The following is a 22,042-nucleotide window of genomic DNA, read 5'->3' as shown; positions in this document are numbered from 1 at the left end:
CTTCTAGTGACAGAAGAGGATGAAGAGAAATAATGCATGTAAAGCACTTAGCATGGTAGCCGGCGCATGTTAGATTTTGCTGAAATGTCCCCCCCACCCCACCCCCCACCGTTGACTCAGCTCCTTGCAGGCATTTCCAGAAGCCTGCGTCCCCACGCGCTACTAAAGCAGAAACAGACCTGTTGTGCTACCTTGTGTCCAGCAGATGGCGCCAGCGAACAAGACTGCAGTGCTGTCCCTCGCGGTTACAATTTCCACTACTCACAGATTATGCATCAGTTTCCCATGCATTAGCTCATTTGATTCTCCTTCATCAACCATTTACCAAGTGCTGACTATTCTATTGTTTATTCTTTCATCCCTTCCCCAACAAATGCTACTGAGCACTTCCTCCCGCCGACGGGCCGCTTTAAATCTCTTCCAAAACGTCATAGTGACTAAGAAACAACAACAACAAGAAATAAAATTCCCAGCCCCTCCTAGAAAGTTGGATTGTGAGATGAAAAGACAAGTTGTAGGCCCTGGTATTGCGCCGGTGCCAGATCGTTCAGGAAGGAGGCTGCTTTAATAAAGTTGTAAAGCTTAATTGAGGAAATGTATGTCAAGTGGTTACGCGGGAAGCTCTCACTAAATGATAAATATTTATTACTAGTAATACTACTACTACTACCAATCAATGGTTCTTATGATCTTCTCTGATGTAATTGCTAAGGGCAAGGTTTTATTAAAGGCAATCTACAGAGACATTTGATTAGTTGGGGGTTACAAGAGGATCCAGGACTCTGAAAGTAAAGAGAACACCAAGTCAGGGAAAGGGACACACAGATGAACTCAGTCAAATTTGTTGAATGGATGGCTGAGGGGGATTCTCTTCTAACAGCAAGAATTACATTCATGATTCCAGCAAGCATTTATGGAGACCAACTCTGAGTGCGGCACTGTGCTTGCTGTTCGAGCCACAGAGCTGAATAAGCATCCTGTGTGTTTTCAAGGCGCTCCTAGTGCAAGGGTGGAAAGCCAAGGTGCCTAAGGGTCTAGCCTGGTCATGGAAATGAGGGAAGGGGATGAAGTATGAAGAGGGAACATGGGTAAAATAAATATTTTACTTTCTTCCTTAATCCACTATAAAAAAAACCCCCCAGTATTGCAAGAGTTATGACAAATAGCTCTGATATGAGGCTTTAATGCAGAGACCATAGGGCATGGTGGGGACTGCAGAGAAATAGAGGAACCATGCTCAGTCCAAAGGGGCCTGCTATCTCAAGGGTGAAGGACTGTACCCATCTTACTGGATTTCCAATTTGTCAAGAGAAGCCAGAAGTTGGAATTTTTATGTGCAATCTCTTAATTTTTAATTTTTGGCAATGAATGCAAAAAAAAAAAAAAAGTAAAAACTCCATGTGGGCCCAAATAGTGCAGGCCAAATAAAATATAATTCTGTCTGAATGCCAGATCTAAGCCTTAGGGTCCAGTGTATGATCTCCAGTCCAATTGGAAAGACAGATGGGTGTATGGGCAATTTTGACACAGCTTGATAAGTTTAAAAATGGCAAGACGGGATGTGGTGGGTGCACAGAAGAGCTGGGCGCAGTGGGGGTGGGGGTGGGGCATTGTGATCTCTGAGGAGGAGAAGACACCTGATCTGAGTCCTAGAGGAAGGGCCCAACTGGCCCAGGAACTGAGGTCTGGCAATCCATTCAGAGGGAATGGCATAGGGGAGTTTAGGAGCCCCTGGACCGGCAAGGCTCAGGTGTCAGATGGGGCAGGGAGCAGGGGGAGATGAAGCTGGGGAGGTGGGCAGGACCAGATGGAGGGTGGCCTTAACCGCATCATCTGTGTTCAACGATTTCTTAGTTTCCCCTCCTTGTTATTTCTGCTGATTTTGATAGAAAACCAGAGGTTGCGTCTGTGCCCCCAAAACAGCCATTTCCTGTGATAAGAAGAAGCTCTTTCAGCTCTCAAAGTTGGCAACACCCCTCTTTCTCCTTTCCCCGCTTTGGCTCACCCTCATCTATGCCTCACTCTGATCCCCACAGTATTACAGAAAATAAATACTTTTGACCTTTGTCAGAACACCTTGGACTTGCCAGCACAAAAAGAAACAAATTTACACAGGAGGAAATGATTCCGTCCCTCCCAAATGAATGCTTCTCTATGTCCAGAGCCAAATTCGGTTCTGATTCAGAGACCGTAGGGCTGGCCAGCAGGGCCCTGGGCGGGAAGACAGGAGCCCATTCTAGTCCTGGTCCTGTGGATTGACTCCTTGTGTGGCTGTGGATAAGAGTTGGCCACTCGTGCCTAAGCAGGTGGGTTGGACGGTCTCCCAGAACCTTCTCTGTCGGGACCTGGGGCCCAGATCTCTGTGCACAGAGCCTCTCTGGACCTGAGGTGTGTGATGGGTCGCCAATCTAACCCGTGCATGCTGCATGTCAGGCGCTGTGCCAGGCTCTTGCCATACACGAAGATTTCACGTAATCCTCATAATAGTCTTGCCCCACTTTATAAAAAAAGAAGCCGAAGTCTGGGAAAGTGGCCCAACGTGGTGAATCTTGTATGTGCGACCTCAAAGACTATGTTACTTGAAACAAAATGGAGTTCATTGTGATGGTGAGTTCTCTGTGTCAACCTGACTGGGCTGAGGGATGGCCAGAGAGCTGGTAAAATGTTCTTCTTGGGTGTGTCTGCGAGAGTGTCTCTGGAAGTGATTAGCATTTGAATCCGGAGACTAAATAAAGAAGATCAACCTTGCCAATGGTGTTGGGGGGGGGGGGGGGATCACTCAATCTGTTGAGGGCCTAAATAGAATAAAAAGGCAGAGGGAGGGTGCATTTGCTCTCTCTTCCTGAGCTAGGCCATCTTTCTTCTCCCGCCCTTGGACACTGGCACTCCTGGTTCTTAGCTCTTTAGACTCAGACCAGGACTTACACCGTCTGCTCCCTGGGGTCCCAGGCCTTTGGTCTGTTACACCACTGGCTTTCCTGGTTTCCAGCCTGCAGACATCAGACTGTGTGTGTGTGAGCCAATTCCTGCAGTAAGTCTCTCTCTTGCTCTCTCATACACACGCAAGTACAGACACATGCATATCCCTATCTGTTCTCTGGAGAGCCCTGCGAAGACGTCCATACATGTGGTGATACATCAAACAGCACGGGACCGTTTACCATGAAAAGCAAACTCTCGTGCCCATATCCCAACTCCCTTGGGGCAACCTCTGGTAATCATTTTGATTTTCTAGTGATAATCTCCCTAAATATGAACAATAGCTAGGCAATATTTACTGTCTGTAAAGTTTACTTATACTCCCTGCTTTCTTCTACTGTTGATATTTATATACTTACTTGTAGTTCTTGTTTCTCCCCATAAGTTCAATAAACATAACCTCTATTTTCTTCTTCCCTCACGTGGACAATCCCTTTTGACGCCCTTTCCAAAGGGGAAGGCATGAGCAGTATTTTTTCTCTGTCTTTCCTCCCTGCTTCTATTTTCCACCTTTTGTCCTCTTTGCTGATTTCAGAAGCTCCCCACCCCCTTTTAGTTGTGTGTAACCATGTGACTAGTGCTGGCTGAGGGGTTGTGGGAGGGAGTGACCTTTGTCACCCTCGGCTGGAGCGTCTAATGGCTGTGGGAGTTCCATGCCCTGCACGAAGACACTCATGCTCTCCTGCCTTTTGCTACACCTAGCAACATTCCACATGGAAGAGTCTCCATTCGTCTGGGTCCCAGGAGAGCAGAGCACCCCCACCCGTAGACCGTCAACGTGTAGTCTGAGGGAGATGTAAATCTTTGTTGTCCTAAGCCTCTGAGATTTGGGGGGTTATTTGTTACTGCAGCATAACCAAGCATATCCTAACTGATGCAGTGAACATTATTATATTCTGTCCTGCAAACACAACCAAGACATCCATGTTTTGTCCATACCTTAAAAAAACAAGATTACAGGGGCGCCTGGGTGGCTCAGTCGTTAAGCGTCTGCCTTCGGCTCAGGTCATGGTCCCAGGGTCCTGGGATCAAGCCCTGCATCGGGCTCCCTGCTGAGCAGGGACCCTGCTTCTCCTTCTCCCTCTGTCTACCACTCTGCCTACTTGTGCTCTCTCTCTGTCAAATAAATAAATAAAATCTTTAAAAAAAAAAAACAACAAGATTACAAAAAAAGACAAACTTTTTCTTGTCCTGGCAAGTCTGAAAATGTCTTAAATTTACCCTCCTACTTGATTACATTTGGCCAGGAATAAAGTTCTAGGTTAAAACTCTCAGAACTTTTAATATACTACATTATGGGCATTTGGCTTTTCACTTCTGATGAGAAATCTTTCTTCTTCTTCTTTTTTTTTAAGTAGGCTCCATGCCCAGTGTGGAGTCCAACATGGGGCTCAAACTCATGACCCTGAGATCAAGACCTGAGCTGAGATCAAGAGTCAGCCACTTAACCAACTAGCCACCCAGGTGCCCCATTCTGATGGGAAATCTAATACCGGTCTGAGTCTTTTTTCTTCATAGATGAATATATATATATATATTTTTTTTTTTTAAAAGATTTTATTTATTTATTTGACAGAGAGAGAGAGAACAAGTAGGCAGAGAGGCAGGCAGAGGGAGAGGGAGAAGCAGGCTTCCCGCTGAGCAGGGAGCCCAATGCGGGACTTGATCCCAGGACTCCGAGATCACGACCCGAGCTGAAGGCAGCCGCTTAACCGACTGAGCTACCCAGGCGCCCCCATAGATGAATATATTTTTAATCCATGAAAAACTTTTAGAATCTTTAAAATGTGTTGTGTCTGACACAGTCTTTTAACCGAGCCACCCAGGTGCCTCTCTCTGTCTTTTCCATCTCCGTCTTTTTGTTCTATGTTGGGAGGACTTTCTTCAATTTCGATTTCAACCATCTATCAGTTTTCATTTTAGCAGTAATATATGAGACATTTTAATACATATTTATGTAAGTATATCAAACAAAAAAAGCATGAATCATAAGTGTACAAATGGATGAATTGTCACAGCCAGAGAACAAGACTGAGTCAAGAAATAGCTTCTTACCAGCAAGCAGTTGGCCCCCTGTGCTTTTCCCAGTCACTACCTATCCCTTTTCCCCAGAGATCACCCATTCTTCTATTCTAACAGTGTCAACTAATTCCTTTTGTTTTTGGAACTTTATATAAATGGAGCGAGTCATTCATCCTCTTGAGGGATAAATGTTTCCTCAGCTGTAAACTGGGAGTGAAGATACAACTGAAAGAATGTGCTAGATTACAGGTGCCTAGTATGTGTTAGTTAAATCTGTAAGACCCATTGTGCCACAAATCGTTCTCACATATTTATCTTACCTCTCGTGGACTTGGCATAAAAACAGATAATGTAGTCAATTAACCAGACAACTTATGGGTCTGGGATCTGATGTCAGGCAGACTGGGAGGTGGAAGGCCACTCAGTAGGAAGGGGGACATTTCTCCAGACACTGTACAATGAATTAGAATTGCTGTCATTCCACATCCTCACCAGCATCTAGTGTCGTCGATACTCTGTGGAGTTTGGCCCGCCTCATGGTCGTGTGGTAGTGTCTCATGGCATTGATTTTGCATTTCCCTAATGATGTACGATGTGGAACATATCTGCGTATGTTTATTTGCCATGTATGTATCATCTTTGGTGAGGTGGCTGGTAGGGTCTTTGACTTATTTTTTAATTGGATTGTTTGTTTTCTTATTGTTCCGTTTTAAGTGTTCTTTGCATATTTTGGATTGCAGTCCTTTATCGGATGTGTCTTTTGCAAGTATTTTCTCCCAACCTGTTGCTTGTCTTTGCGTTCTCTTCCGATTATCTTTTGCATAGCAAATGTGTTAAATTTTAATGAAGTCCAACTAATAATCAATGATTTCTTTTGTGGATCGTGGCTTTGGTGTTATATCTAAAAAAGCATCACCAGACTTAAGTTTTTCTGTTATCTTCTAGGAGCCTGGGATATGTATAATTTTATCTAACCTGTGGCTGTTGCCCCATCCAGTTGGTTTCCAACAATGTCCTGGGCATATAGTCCTCTTACGGCCTTGGCCGTGTTAACATTCTGCAACCTTCTCTCCCTTACCTTGTTGAGAAGGCATTTTCAGCCCTGCATTTAAAACCTACCAGTACTTATGTCTGCCAGATTACTTCCCCTCTCTTTACAAGTCTTCTTATCAAATTCAATTGAGACTTACACTTCTGTAACCAAGATTTGTTTGATTCTACATGGGCTTAGAAGCTGATGTCTTCTCTCCCAGGTGGGATTACATTTACCAAGCTCACGGGACTGATGTGGAAAATCAGAATGTCAGTGTATTCACTGATAACAGGAAATATAATTGCAGAGCAGACTGGAATATTCTCATCAGCATGACCAGCACATTCCTTTGTGAAGGCAGTGAAAAGCCAAATTATACAAATTATACAAAGAAGGTGGTTTGGTGAGCATTTGATCATTCAGCTCTACTGATGAAGAGCCCACCGCATGTCCAACATTATGCTGGACACTAGGTGGAGAATAGTAAATGAGATGAGACCAAACAGACAGGTGAACATCAGAATGAGAGAACTAGGGTTCTGTGCCCGTAGGTCCTAAGATGCTGGGAGAAGACAGGCCCTGAACAGAAATGAGATTTCTAGGTAAAAAAGACTATACACCTTAGCTACTGCTTTCTCCTTGAACCTACTAAAATAACTAAAATAACAGTTACAGGGATTTTTTTTTTTTTAAGGCAATACACAGAGAGGTCAGCGAGCTATGGTCCATTAACCAAATCTAGCCTGCTGCCCGGTGAGGTACAGCCCGAACTAAGAATAGTTTTATCTTTGCAAATGGTTAGGAAAAAAAGTCAAAACAAGAATAACATTTGGTGACACGTGGAAACGCTATGAAAGTCAGATTTCAGTGCTCATAAATAAAGTTTGGTGGGAACGTGGCCATGCGTTCCAATGTGTGTTCCATGTATTGTCTACAGCAGATCTCAGGCTACAATGACATAGTTAAGTAGGTGCGAAGGAGACCATATGGCGTGCAAAGCCAAAAATATTTACTATCTGGCCCTTAACAGGGGGAAAAAAAAATGCCCACCCCTGCTCTAGAGCAGTACCGTTCAATGGAACTTTCTGCAACGACAGAGATGTCAAGCACTGTTCAATACAGTAGCTGGCCACTGGCTCCGTGGGGCTACTGAGCCCGTGAAAGGTGGCTACTGCAACTAAGGACCTGAACGTTTCTTTCATTTATTTTAATGAATTTAGATCTAACTACCGGCACGTGGCAGAAGCGGCTGTCTTGGACGGCAGTGGGCTGTGACAGGGGGGCATCTGGGTCGGGAAACGCCACGTGTGGTGGAGGATGGGGCATCATCCTGAAAGCAGAGGGATTAAGCGACAGTTCACCTATGGAAGGTTGACGTGCCCCACCCAATCTTCTCCTTACAGGCTTCTTTCCTGACCTAGATTCCAGAACTCTGGCAGGGAGAATTATGGGCTCCGAAAAAGAAACTAGAAGAACCGTCTCTGGGGAATTTGACCAGCTCAGGAGGAAGAACCGAAAGATACGTTGGGGGCTTCCTAATAGTCTCAGGGAAGCTGGCAGTGAATAAGACCTCCTGCCAATCACATGGTGTCCAATAAATTTTGTGTGGGTCCCATGCTCCCATATGAGCAGACAGCCAAGGACCCTCGTACATTTGAGGAATAATGTAAATGAGAAAGAGATCAAACAGACAGATGAACAGATCTAAGCAAAGATCTCTGGGAACACATATTCTATTAAATTTGGAGGTCTATGATGCTGGAGGAGAAACACGGTCTTTATTTTCACAAAGCTCAATTTCAATGCAGCATTTGTTTCACTTACGTACATAAGGAACAAACGGGTAGTATCAGCACTTCCGGTGACTTCATCACCCATAGAAACCAGATATTTTTCTATCATAATGCTATTGTTGAAGTCATTTCAAAATACCGCTTATGCTCGTCACGACTTTGAAATGATTGCGGTTATTAGACACACTGCTAAATCTTCTAATACAGAAGCACATATGTTACTATATGACAGATTTGTTTTTTAAATATTTTGATAACTGCCTTTTGATATAAATGATTTCCTTTGTAATCTTATGCAGGGACGCTTATTCATTTAAAGATATGATGCTGAGAAAAGGTCCACAGGCTTCACCAGACTGCAGGGGGTCCAGGGCATAAGAAGGGTTAAGAATCCCCTCCTATTAATGTTCTCTTTAGGGCTGTAAGTGGATGGGGGATGGAGATGATAATCATCAAGCACTATGGGCCAGATTTTAAACCTCATAATTCTAAGAGTGATTATTACTATTATTTTGATAGCTTTCATTAGTCCTTTAATGCTCATTTTGTCATTTCAATGGGATATTTGGAGGGAGGAGAGATGAATAGAAGGACTTAATCAGCTCTCTTGACCCAAAAGCTCAGTTTTCTTTTGTAAGAATAGGTACACGCACATCATAAGCAAGTTAGGAAAGCACAAAAAGGAGAACAAAAATCACCTCCAATCCCACTACTTATTCGGTGAACATTGTTCTAGATGGCACTGTGTGCATACACATGTAAATATACATATACACGCACACAAACATATAAAGATCAAAATATATATAAAGAGACATACATAATTTTTTAACAAAAACAGGGTCAAAGTACACATTTATCATTATTTTATTCTTTACTACACATTTATTATGACCGTGTTTCTTCCCCTGCCTTTATCTTCTACAGCAATAACAAGATGTGAGATAGGTAATTATTTTCACCATCCACACAAGGAAACGGAGACTCAGATCATGGAAGCCTTGTCCGTGATCACACATGGTGAGAGAGGAGGGAATCTCTTGGTCATCCCGGAATGACTTACTACTCTTCAAGGACCTCATGTCTGTGAGGGGGCACACCCTGGAGTTCAGCTGGACTGAGAGATCTTTGTCCTCTTGGCTGCATTGAAAGCTTGAAAGCCTGAAAGCTTGTGACCTGAAATCTTAGTGATTTCCGGGGGATTTTAGCTCAGGTGGAGGTGACCCATATGCCAAGTCCCAACAGAGATCTGCTGACAAGCTTCAGTTGAACTGTCACACTTGGAGGCAGGAATCTGGCACATCCTGGGTTCCTTTCTTTATTTCCCTTCTGATTCCTTTGGGAAGCAAATGGGAACAAATCTTCGCACTAACCCCAAATGCAACAACTCACTCCGGGATATCTGCATGGGCACCCCGTGCTGCAGTGGGCAGATGGAAGGCCATGCACACAAAGGCCCACCTCTTCATCCTGTCTGGCTCCCAGGAACTAGAGGAAGGAGAGAGAAAATGAACTTCCTGAGGTCAGTCCCAGAGTTTATTTAATCTTCAGGATCCCAAAGCTTGGATGGGCTACATCAGGATCAGCTGAGGAACTTGTTGAAAGTAGTGATGCCAAGGATCCCAGAGTAGTGGATGTCAACCTTGGCGACACATTAGAGTCAGCAGGGAAGCCTTTAAAAAACAAAATGGTGGGGCACCTGGGTGGCTCAGTCGGTTAAGCATCTGCCTTCAGCTCAGGTCATGATCTCAGGGTCCTGGGATCAAGCCCCATGTTGGGCTCCCTGCTCAGTGGGGAGTCTGCTTGTTCCTTTTCCCCCCCGGCCCGTGCTCTCTCTCTCTCTTGCTCTCTCTCAAATAAAGAAATCAAATCTTTAAAAAAGAAATGGCAGAGTAGGCATGTTATGAACTGAATGTTCATGTCTTCCCAAAACTTGAGTGTTGAAACCTTACCCATCCCCTACCAGTGATGGTATTAGGAGGTGTAGCCTTTGGGAGGATGAGATGAGGTCATGAGGGTGGAGCCCTTTAATGGGATTAGTGACCGTGCGGGCACCTTGACCTTGGACTTCCAGCCCCCAGGACTGTAAGAAAGAAAGTCCTGTTGTTTAGAAGTCACCCAGTCTATGATGTTTCTGTGGGAGCAGTCCAAGCCACTGCTAAGACAAGGCGCTCTGAGCGCCTCCAGAAAAACATTGAAAGAACAAGCAGAAAACCGTCAGAACTAACTTTGTCAGAAAACTCTGGAAAACCGTCAAGGTTTAGAGCAACCAGGTGAATGCTGAATGAAGAAAAAAGCAACTTAAAAACGGCTTAGTGCAAACAGGGGTGCCGTCTGGGGCAGAGTTGTGAACGAGGAGCACCCCAGCACAGAGCCAGTCTGTACATACTGAGCGGGGTGTGTGCATGTGTGTGTGTGTATGTAATTGAAGTATAGTGGACACACAATGTGATATTAGCTTCAGGAGTACAACATAGAGATTCAGCCTGTGCTCACAAGGGTAGCCACCATCTGTCCCCATACACTATGACATTACCCTTGACTCTATTCCCTCTGCTGTGCCTTTCATCCCTGTGACTTATTCATTCCGTAACTGGAAGACTGTACCTCCAACCCCCCTTCACCCATTGTGCCCATCCCCCACCCCCCTCCTCTCTGGCAACCACCAGTTCTGAGAAGTGTGTCTTGTTTGTTCTGTTTTTAGTTCCTGGTGTTCGAGGAAATCTGTCAAAACACAGTGGGACGGGAGCAGCAGGAACAGAGACTTCAGCGATTAACTACGTGTGGGTTTGTGTTCATTTGTTACAGCAGTGATAGAAAGCTAACACACTGCCCGGTCAGTGTTAGCTCTGGCCGTTGGGGATGGACTTCGGCTTTGTGTCACACGTGGTTAGTGTGCTCAGTGCATATGAATCAAGATAAAAATAATGAAGACTAGGGCGCCTGGGTGGCTCAGTTGGTTAAGCGACTGCCTTCAGCTCAGGTCATGATCCCAGGGTCCTGGGATTGAGCCCCACATCAGGCTCCCTGCTCTGCAGGGAGCCTGCTTCTCCCTCTCCCACTCCCCCTGCTTGTGTTCCCTCTCTCGCTGTGTCTCTGTCTGTCAAATAAATAAATAAAAATCTTAAAAAAAAAATAAATAATGAAGACTAGAATTCACCAGAAGCTGTATATCAGGATGTCTTTTCCTTTTCTGCTTGACTTTTGGCATCTGAAGCGTCTGAAAGCACTTTGTTCAGTTTAAAAAAAAAAAAATAGAATTCTGAACCTGCTACTTTGTTCCACTACTCGGGCCTAATCCCAAACTTTGGTGAAAGTTAATAGTTTTCTTTAACAGGGAGAGTGGTGGTGAAATGGAACACAGCCCAGGCCGGAAGTCGGAAAGCTGGCCCTGGTCTCAGGTCTTCCTCTGTCTGGCTGTGTGACCTAGGTCATCTTGCTTCCCCTCTCTAGGGTTCATTTTCACCATTTAGAAAATGAGGGAGTTAGACCAATAATAACTCCCATTTGTCAGATGCCTACAATGTACAATTTATACATGGGGTCTTGCTTGGGCCACACAAAAACTGCAAGTTATCCCCCCCATTTTATAGTTGAGAAAATTGAGAGGCCCAGAAAGGTTAAGTGACTTGCCCAAGGTCACAGAGTTGGTATCCAGCAGGGCTGAGATTTAAAACCAGGACGTTTGGCTCTTTTTGATAAGCCCCTCTACCTTTCCCATGTTTTGGAACATGTCTTTACAGAACATATTTATGTGGTGCCTGGTTTTCTCTGTATGTCACAGTGAGGATGATGGCTCTCTATCTTGCCACTCAGAGGCTCCAGAACCTGGTCCATCTCTTGTGTTTCTGACTCAGCCCCTCAGAGACTTCCCTCACAAACATCCATTCTCCATCTCGCTTTCTGTGACAGACATTCCTAGTTGCTTAACCAATGTCTGGTCTCCCCTTTTTACTTAGTAACAGAATCCTAATTTTGTTTGAATAAAATGCACCCAGTTAAAAAAAAAAAAAAACCTGCCTGTACTCCCTTGCAGCTAAGGGTGGTCCCCTAACCCAGTTCTGACCAATGAGATGTAAGTGGACCTTTGGATGGGTCTTCTTGGGAATCTATCATCTTCTTCATACTAAGGGGTAGGGGAAGTCAGCAGGGACAAGCTTTTTCCTCATTGCCTTTGTTTTCATTCCTGCCTGGAATGTAGGTGAGGTTTCTGGAAGTATAGCAGCCATCTTGTGACTATGAGGGCGAGAGCCACCTGCTAAGGATACAGAGCAGGAAGACAGAAGAAGCTTCAGTCCTTAGTGATTTCTTTGTAATAAGTCCTCCGTACCAGCCTGGATTGCCTACCTCCAGGCTCCTTGTTACGAGAAAAATAAAGCTTTATTTGGTCAGATTTCTGTTCTGTCAACTTCATGCAATCCTAACTGACAGGTTCTCCAAGAAAAGTCTCTCCTCTGCCCTGTAGTCTTGACATGTGGCCTTCATAAGCACCTGTGGTGACTCAAAAATAGACTTGGGGGAGGAGAAATTGGCCATGGCTGTGATTCTGAACTTGCTGAGCCATCACCTGTTCAGTCCATGCTCTGAAGAAGAGTCTGTTAATTACACTCTCCTTGGCCAGCCAGAGAACAGGAGGCTGTGTCTGTGTATTCTCAGGGAAGCTCAAATATAGCTCAGGCTCCTTCACTGCTTCTGCTGAGTATGCAGCATCTGCATGTCTGGCAGCCCCAGCGAAGAATGGGGAAGCTTTTCCCAGGAGGTTAGAGTCTGAAGAAGGTGCTAGAAAACAGGGATGTTGACAAGAGCTTTCCTTCTGCTTCCTGCAAGGTGGATATTATGCCTCCTAGTTAGCAGATCACAAAACTTGCCTGAGGTCCAAACTGAGGCTCAGAGGGTGAAGTGGCCACATGTCAGTCTGATTATTTGATTGCATGCAACAGAAAAGGATTCTGTTGAGCTGGAGAAAAAAATAGTTTGGGGGAAGAATATCCGATGGCTCACAGAATTTCAGGCGAAGCTGGAGAACCAACTTGAACACAAAGGGAACCATAGTTCCAGGCCATCTGGATAGCAGAAACCAGCACTGGGATGATATAGCTTGAGTCATGAGCCCACTCCACAGTTAAGGAGGGCAGGGTGTCTTGACTGACCTTCTTTCTAGATGGTGTTGGAAAGAGTGGTTTTCTGGAAGCAATCTGAGGTTTCAAGTACCAGAAGAATGGCAAGAAGATGTTGGGTGCAAAACCAAAAAAAAAAAAAAAAAAAAAAAATAGTTCACTGCAGGTTAATATAGAATTGGTCAAGGGGGATGGGTTTTGAGAGCTGGCTGACCTTAGTTCAAATCTGAGCTCTGAACTTTGGTCAAACAAAAGCCTCAATTTCCTCCTCTGTGTGTGATAAGAACGGGACATATTTAATCTACTAGAACATAAGCTCTGTTGGGCGAGGACTTTTGTCCCCCATCCCCTTCCAAATGCTTGATCCCCAGCACCTAGCTGAGTGTCTGGCTTGTAGCTGAGGCTAAAAACATATTTATTGAATGAGTGAATGAATTCTACATTTGTCCCAGAATACCTCTCATGTAGGGAGCTACTTTGTTGAAGCTATAACGTGATAGGTGCTTGGAGTGGAATGCGAGCACCCCCTCCTGCCTCACTGCCTCCCTCCAGGGAGGGAGGAGAAGGAAGAGAAATCCAGGCAGACACTGAGGTAGATAAAAGGACGTCCACTCTGCAGACTCTTCCCCTGACACACTCCCCACCAGCACGCTGACCTGCTTACTCACATCAGTCACTCTGCCCTCGTCCTTACAAGCGAGGCTCTTTGGCTGAAAACACCCATCCCACGTTGAGTGCAGGATGGATTCATTCTAGCAATCTCCAGGACGTCCTGGTATAATGTTGGCGTGTTAAACTCTGCTGATAGGTTTGATGGGTTAGGAAGTCTGCAGTCACCACGCCCCTACATTTCACAGTGAACCAAGACATAGAGTGGCAAATGGAATAAATCACAGCCCTGGAGAATGTGTGCATTGTCAAAAAACAAAACAAAACAAAACAAAACACACACACGGCAGGACATCGCTGGTGAAATGAATGCATTTCAACTTTCTCGGTCATGTTTTCATTCACCGGTCTCGACAAGATGAAATCCTGAGTAGTTTTGTTCCCCAGGGCTGCTGTAGAAATACGAAGCATAGAAGAAAGAGACAGCCTTTGAAGAAATAGGGATTTTGGTATCCTTGGTCCCTCCCAGTAACCACCACCTTTGCCGTATTCATCATCACCCACAGGAGCTCGGCCATCAGCATGCCTCCAGTTACTGCCACCACCACCACCGCTATTCCCATCAAGCCACCAATTACCATCAACACCACCGTTTACCATTACTGGTTTTTTTTTTAAAGATTTTATTTATTTATTCATGAGAGAGAGAGAGAGAGGCAGAGGGAGGAGCAGGCTCCCAAGGAGCAGGGAGCCCGATGCGGGACTCGATCCCAGGACCCTGAGCCGAAGGCAGACGCTTAACCATCTGAGCCACCCAGGTGCCCACCATTACTGTTTTTTAAAAAATATTTATTTATTTATTTGAGAGAGAGAGAAAGAACAAGAGCGAGCAGGGGGCGGGGAGGGGCAGAGAGAGAGAGAGAGAGAGAGAGAGAAGCAGGGCTTGATCTCATGGCCCCGAGATCACGACCTGAGCCAAACCCAAGAGCCGGACGCCCAACCGACTAAGCACCCAGGCGCTCCTGTCATTACTGTTACACGACCATCATTACCGCCGTCACCGCCGTGCCACCAAGTGCTATCAATGCCACCAGCACCAACCCAACCAAGCCTAGTGTTGCCAGCAGGAGCAGCCTGCCGACCGCAGCTGCCACTTCTGATATTTCCATCTCCATCATCTTCATGGTAAAAATTATCAGCACGCTTATCACTACCTAGTAGATGACACCATGGTAGATGACACCCCACCCCGATGCCCTTTACCAGGCCGGCGCACTCATCTCCCAGCTGCTGTGAGGGTTGGTTGCTCACAGGTCATGGCTACTCCCCTCTGAGATGACCCCTCAGCCAATGAACTCCCTTGCCAGCAAAGGCCTGGAAAGTTGTGCCCCTGAAGGTAGCTGCCAGCCAACGACTTGACTAACTGGACGTGTGGGTCTCCCGCCCCCTTGCCGCAGGCTGGGATAACTCCCTGGCAGTGCTCACGCTCCTCTTCGAAATTAGACAGAGGCAAGGCTCCAGCTGAACCCACATTTTTTGGCTTATCTTTCTCCCCTGTCCTATTCTGCTTCCCTTAGCCCTTCAAAGGCTTCACCTGAGCGATCCCTCAATGAATCACTCGAACAAGAGTCCCATTTCAGACCTTGCTTCCAGAGAACCCAGGCTAAGACACACTACCACCGCTTTAATCACTATGCTAGGAGACAGCTTTTGGAATGCTTTCCCTGCCCATACCCCCTTCTGGGGAGAAATTCCACCTAGCATGGACACCGATGTGCAGGAGCTAGCCAGTTCTAGCTCGTGAGGGTCAGCTGCACACATTCTTCCCAACTCTGTGTTGAACGACATCGCGCTGATAGCTTGGAATCAGACATGGAAGGAGTATTTACACTATGGAAATCAGCAAAAGCATTTTTTGTTAACGTTTATTTTGGAGCACTAGTTGTGAAATATTTACTGACATAGCACCGGACATAGGTTGGCCATACAATTCCAAACCTTTGTTGGAATGCTGGCTCTGAGTTGTAACTTAAGGGGCAGAGGTAGACTCCTACCCCTGGGCGGACTTCTCCATAGGCTTCCAGTGGCATATGAATTATGTGGTGAGAAAAAATGGCTTAGGTCTGCAGGTGTCTCAGGGAATTGGGAAATCAACAAGTTGTGACCAGTTGGCAAGGAGAATTGAATAATGCTAATAATCATTAACTGCCATTTATTGAATGCTAAGCTCAATTTGTGTTGTGCTAAGCACTTTGCATACATTATCTTGTGTAAGTCTTATAATATCCCTTGCAGGAATACCATCACCCCATTTTATCAGATTGAACAAGCTCAGGGAGGTAATGTCCTTGTCTAAGGCCATATAGCTTTTTGGTGCAAGAACTGGGATTTGACCCCCAGTCTCTCTGACTCCAGAGCCTGTAGCCATAGCCACTCATGTAACAGATCTGGGGGCCCAGATAGGCAAAAGCCACACAGGTACAGTGATATTAAGAGTGAACAGAAACCAGAGTAAGGCAAATGTACTCGTCAGGACACTTTGGTTTCAAGTTGCAAAAAGTAAACTTGAATCAGCTTCAAAAAAAAAGGATTCTTCCTTGGCTCAAATCTATCCTTAGGAGGGACAAAACTAGGGCTGGTTTTGAGGCAGACTAGAAGAAGAGTCTGGAATCCCAAACCAAGCAATCAATTAATTCTCTCTCTCTCTCCCCTCTACCAACCCCCCCCCACCCGCCCTGCCCCTTTCTTTCCCTTTTCCCCTCTCCCCTTTGTTTCTCTTTGCATCCTGGCTGATGCATCCTAGGGAAAGGCTGTCCCAGTTACCCTGGGCCTTTGGTCCCATCTGATTGCAGAGGGTAGCTGTCCAAGGCATCCAAAGGGTAGGGGGGTCCTGAACCCAGAATTCATGTGAGGTGACTCTCTGATCAGTAAGGAGACAGAGAGATTATGAAGAAGATGAAAAATCTCATGGATAGTAGATAGTCTCCATAGCTCACCATCTTTCCCCATGATTGGAATTCCTGGACTTGATTACAGCTCTTCCCTGGCAGCAGGTGGTGCGAAGTGGAAGAGAGTGAGTGAAGTTTTGGTGTCCGGGAGATCTCGATTCAAACAGCAGCTTTCCCATACCCACCCAATACATTGCCTGGGAGATATTTAATGGTTAACTGGCAGTGTGGCTTTGGGCAAGTCGCTTCACTTCTCTGAATCTGAATTTGCCCATCTATGATGTGGAGATGATCATCATGCTTAGCATTGTGAGGATGAAATGAATAAGGTGAAGCACCTGGACCAGAGATGGGGCTTAGTCAGTGTGAGTTACCACATCCACTGTCTTTCCTAGCAGAATCAGCTCTCCTCTCTTAGGTCATTTCTGACTAGGCTAGTGGAGTGGTCTTCACTCTTACCCAGGGATACAAGGGAAAGGGAAGTATATTATATTAAAAATATCTGGATGAGGCCCTAATAATCTGTTCTGCTAGCAGTTACATAAATCCCAAAGTCATCTCTATCTTTCCCTGCCATCCTGGCTAGCCTCCAGACCAATTAAACATTGATGATGTAGCTATACTTATCTCCAATTCCCTCTTCCCACCAAGGCTTGGACATCAATTCTCTCTTTCAAATAAAAAATTTAACCCTCACATTTTTGGAGTTCTTCAGTTTATGAAGTACTTCCAGACTCACTGGTTTCACATCCTTATTATAGCAGGTAAAGCAATATGGAAAAGTACAAAAAAAAAAAGTAAGAAAGTCAAGTGATCAAGGTCAACATCATGAATGGTAAGTCATGTTGATATTATGTGCCCCTACTGTGATGTGGTAAGAAGAGTACATCACTCCCCCCCAAACCTACAACCTCAGTCTAATCATGAGAAAACATGAGGCTCGCCAAAATTGAGGATATTCTACAAAATATCTGACCACTCCTCTTTGAAAGTGTCAAGACTATGAAAGACAAAGAAAGATGGAGAAACTGTCAGAGGCCAGAGGAGCCTGAGGAGACATGACATCTGAATGCAAATGGTATCCTGGTTCAGAAACTGGAACAGAAAAAGGACATCAGTGGAAAAATTGGACAATCCTAATGAAGTCTGTAGTGTAGTTAATCACATCATACCTATCACCAAGTTAATTTCATTTTGATAAATGCACCATGCTTCTGTAAGGATGTTAATGTTAGAGCAAGTTGAGTGAAGAATAAATGAGATTGGACTTTCTGCACTGTCTTTGCAACTCTTTTGCAAATCTACAATCATTTCAAATTTAAAAGTCTAAAAATAAAAACAACCTAAAAAGCCTGAAATTTGCATAATTCAAATGAAATGAACGTCATGCCAAGCATCTTTCGATGCATGTACACAGATAATCAGAAATAATTTTATCAAAATTGTTTCATATTATAATACTCTTCTTCAATTTTGAAATACATTTCAAATATCTTTTATCATTTGCATCATTTATTTGACTGGGATTTAATAGAATTTTTGTAAATGAAAGTAAAGATGAAAGACTATCTGAACTTTAGATAGCTCTTTTTCCATCAAAAGCAGTATTAGCTCATCAAAGATCCCTCCGGAAAACATCAGGAGGTTGCAGTCATCATTGTTTTTAGCTAAATATTTCAATTTCAGGTGGTGACTACCTGTGAAACATTAGCATTGTTATGCTTTTTCCCATCTCTTCTCCCCAAACTTCCCATTTTGTATTAGCTATATTATTATGTTTACATTGTTGGGTGAAACAGTTAAAGATCACTTTTAGTCATGGGTTACAGAAAACCAAACAGTAGCTTAAACAAACAAGTAGTGAAGAGTTACACAGTTGCTGCCTCTGGTTCAGGGCCTCAAGGATGTCAGGACTGGGGTCTCTGCAAGTCTCCTGGGGTTTTCCTCATGATTACAAAACAGCTGCTGCAGCTCCAGCACCATGTCCTTATTTCACTAGAAGAAGGAGAAAATGATTCTATCAAGAAAACTTTTAGGGCACCTGGGTGGCTCAGATGGTTAAGTGTCTACCTTCGGCTCAGGTCATGATCCCAGGGTCCTGGGATCGAGCCCCACATCAGGCTCCTGGCTCAGCGGGGAGCCTGCTTCTCCCTCTCCCTCTGCCTCTCTCCCTGCTCATGCTCTCTCTCTCTCTGTGTGTGTCTCAAATGAATAAATAAAATCTTTTTTTTAAAAAAAGAAAACTTTCCACAAATTCCTAGTCTATATCTCATTGGCCATAACTGCATTATATGTCACCCCTGGCTGCATAAGAGGCTAGGAAATGTGGGGGTTTGTTTGTTTGTTTCTTTTGTTTTGTTTTCACTAAACACATTTGATGGACCTAATAAAATTGGTATTTCTTAGCAAGGAAGGGAGAACTGCTAATTCGCCCAGTTATTTTCTTCTTGTTCTATATTTAAGCATATTTAATATTTACAGGTAATCTTATATACCAAAGCTTCTTTATACCTAAATTTTATATTCTGATCCACTTCTTGGTTGGCAGGATTTCATTGTCAGGGATGAGCTGAGGCTTAGGAAGCAGCCATGAGAACCTGCCTTGCACCCCGTCTCATTTCTCCACTGCCCTGGAAATCAGACTCTAAATGGAAAGAGAGAGGCAAGGGGGCCCAAAGCCAGCTCCCTTATCCAGGCAGAAGCTGTCCTTTTAAGAGAGGAGGCAGAGACAGCTTCCTGCTGCCAGGAAAGGCTTCTGATTGACAGCCAGCGTGCTCCCCGGAGGTCTGATGTCATTGCCAGGGAGCAACACGGGTGTCTGACTGACAACAGAACGAGGAGCCGAGGAGCCAGGAGCCGTTGCCGTGAGTGGGACGGCTCTGTGTAGCACCCGCCCCGGCAGGCTTTTAAAGTTGCAGTAATTTGTCTTCAGGACGTTACTTCAAGTCCATCCCAGGCTCTTCAGAGCCTCTCTCTCAGCTTTACCTATCAAGCAGGGCCAGGCACCGGGCTTCTCTCCTTCATTCTCTCTATCCTTGGAACCGTGGTGTCCTGCCTGCAAGACCAGACTCCAGTTCACCCCCAGAGTGCCAGGTCTGGACCATAACTGGCTCTCAAGTGCGTGCTCTCCTTCCCACATCCCCTCCGATGACGAACTTGACATTATTTTTTTTTCTAACTACAAAACTAATACAGACATTGTAAAAAAAAAAAAAAAAGAAAGGAAAGGGGGCGCCTGAGTGGCTCAGTTGGCTGGGTGTCCAACTCTTGATTTCGGTTCAGGTCATGATCTCAGGGTCATGAGACGGAGCCTTGCCTTGAGCTCTGCACTCATCATGGAGTCTGCTAGAATTATCTCTCTCCCTCTGTCTCTGCCTCCTCTCCTGCTCGCGTGCTCTCTCTTGATCTCTCAAAATAAATAAATAAAATTTAAAAAAAAAGAAAGGAAAGAAAGTACCCATTGCTCTTGGACATTGATGACCCCTGAGCAGTTGAAAATCATATATAACTTTGGACTCCCCCAAAACTTAACTATGAAGAGCCTACTGTTGACCAGAAGCCTTATTGATAACATAAATGGTTAATTAACACGTATTTTGCATGTTATATGTATTATATACTGTATTCTTACAATAAAATGAGCTAGAGAAAAGAAAGTGTTAAGAAAATCATAAAAAAGAGAAAATATATTTACAGTACTAGACTATATTTATTGAAAAAAAAACTGTATAAGTGGACCCGTGCAGTTCAAACCCGTGTTGTTCAAGGGTCAACTGTAGAGAATAGTATAAAGAATAAAAAGAAAATTACATTTAGCAGCAATCACTATTAACATTCTTCTGTTCCTTTGCTTTAGGACTTTTTCTATTCATTTACGTATTTTTTTTCTTTTTTAGTGGAACATGGCTTATATAAACTTATATAAAGCACACAGATTTTTTTTAAAAGATTTTATTTATTTATTTGACAGAGAGAGACACAGCGAGAGAGGGAACACAAGCAGTGGGGAGTGGGAGAGGGAGAAGCAGACTCCCTGCTGAACAGGGACCCCGTTGCGGGACTGGATCCCAGGACCCCAGGATTATGACCTGAGCCGAAGGCAGCCGCTTAACGACTGAGCCACCCAGGCGCCCCTAAAGCACACAGATTTTAATTATACAACGGGATTGCTTTTTATGTGTGCACAGACCAATGTGACCCCAACCCAAATCAAGATCTAGAACATTTCCAGCACCCTAGCAGGCCTCCCAATTGACAACCCCCCAATCTTGATCACCACACTCTAGTCTTTCCTACTTTTGAACTTCATAAAAATGGCATATATGCATTTTAAAAGTTAAAATAGGACCTAGCTGTTTTACATATTTTTGGTTAGTATATCATGAATATTTCCGTCATAATTTTTTCAAAACTTCTTAATGTCTATGTATTTTATCATGATTCTACATGATTTATTTAATTATCCTTCAGTTTTTGCACAATTAAGTTTATTTCTGAATTTTTGCTATTCTAAACAGTACTATGTGGAACATGCACTCATCATGGAGGGTAGGATAGTGAGGTGGTTCAGAGCATGGGTTTGGGAGTTAGAGATCGGGGTTTGAGCCCCAGCCTATCACTTGCTTGACAGGCTTGAATTTGTGCAATTTACAACCCCTTGTTGAGCCTCAGTTTCCCCACCCGCAAATGGACATGGCAATACCCATCCCATTGGATGTGGCTGTGAGGCCTAATTGAGGTAAGCATAAAGAGCTTAGCATATTGCCTGGCACAGAGTGGACACTCAGTAAATGTTAAGCTGCTATTATTCATCTTTGTGTTCACTTCTAATTATTTCCTTAGGAAAAATTCCTAGAAGTAGAATTGCTGGATCAAAGAGTGCTTGTCTTTAGGGTTTTTAATACAGTCTGCCAAATTGCCCTCCAGATAAGCTGTGCCAATTCACAGAACTATCAGCTGTGTGTGAGCGCCCTTCCACCATTGTCTCTCAACAATCAGTATTGTCATAAAGAAGAGAGGGAGCGAGCAAGCAAGAACAAAGAGAAGGAAAAAGAAAAAAAAACCTTGCCAATCAGATGGGGCAGGGGGGAATCCCTTATTATTGTTTTGCTTTCTGGTGAGATTGACCATTTTCTTTTCTTATATTGGCCCTTTTTTTTTTTTTTTATTTGGAGATTTGCCCGGTCAGGTCTTTAGCTACTTTTTTTCTCTTGGGACATGTGCTGGTGTTTCAATAACTGGACTATTACTCGGTTCAAGAAGTCCTGTTCCACCCCTGTATGGGCTGCAGTTCCTGTGATGGGACTTTGGCCTTGGTCCTCATTCCCAAGTTCCTACCTTGGTGGTCTACTTGATTTCCTGGTCTCTTTAGGTTCGGGCTTCTGCTTCATTCTTGTCAGGACCCCCTTGCTCTCTCACCATCCCATACTTTGCCAGCCTGAGATGCATAGTGCCCAGAGCAGCTAATAATCCAGTGTCTCTTTTTCCCTTTAAATGCCTGTTCTAAGCATTTGCTTAGAAGGGAGGTTGGGAGGGCGCCTG

Source organism: Mirounga angustirostris, unplaced genomic scaffold, assembly GCF_029215605.1.
Source record: "Mirounga angustirostris isolate CCGP_5_RB_7025 unplaced genomic scaffold, mMirAng1.0.hap1 SCAF_10, whole genome shotgun sequence".
Taxonomy (NCBI): Eukaryota; Metazoa; Chordata; class Mammalia; order Carnivora; family Phocidae; genus Mirounga; species Mirounga angustirostris.
The sequence above is the reverse complement of the archived record's forward strand: the minus strand, read 5'-3'. Positions refer to the sequence as shown.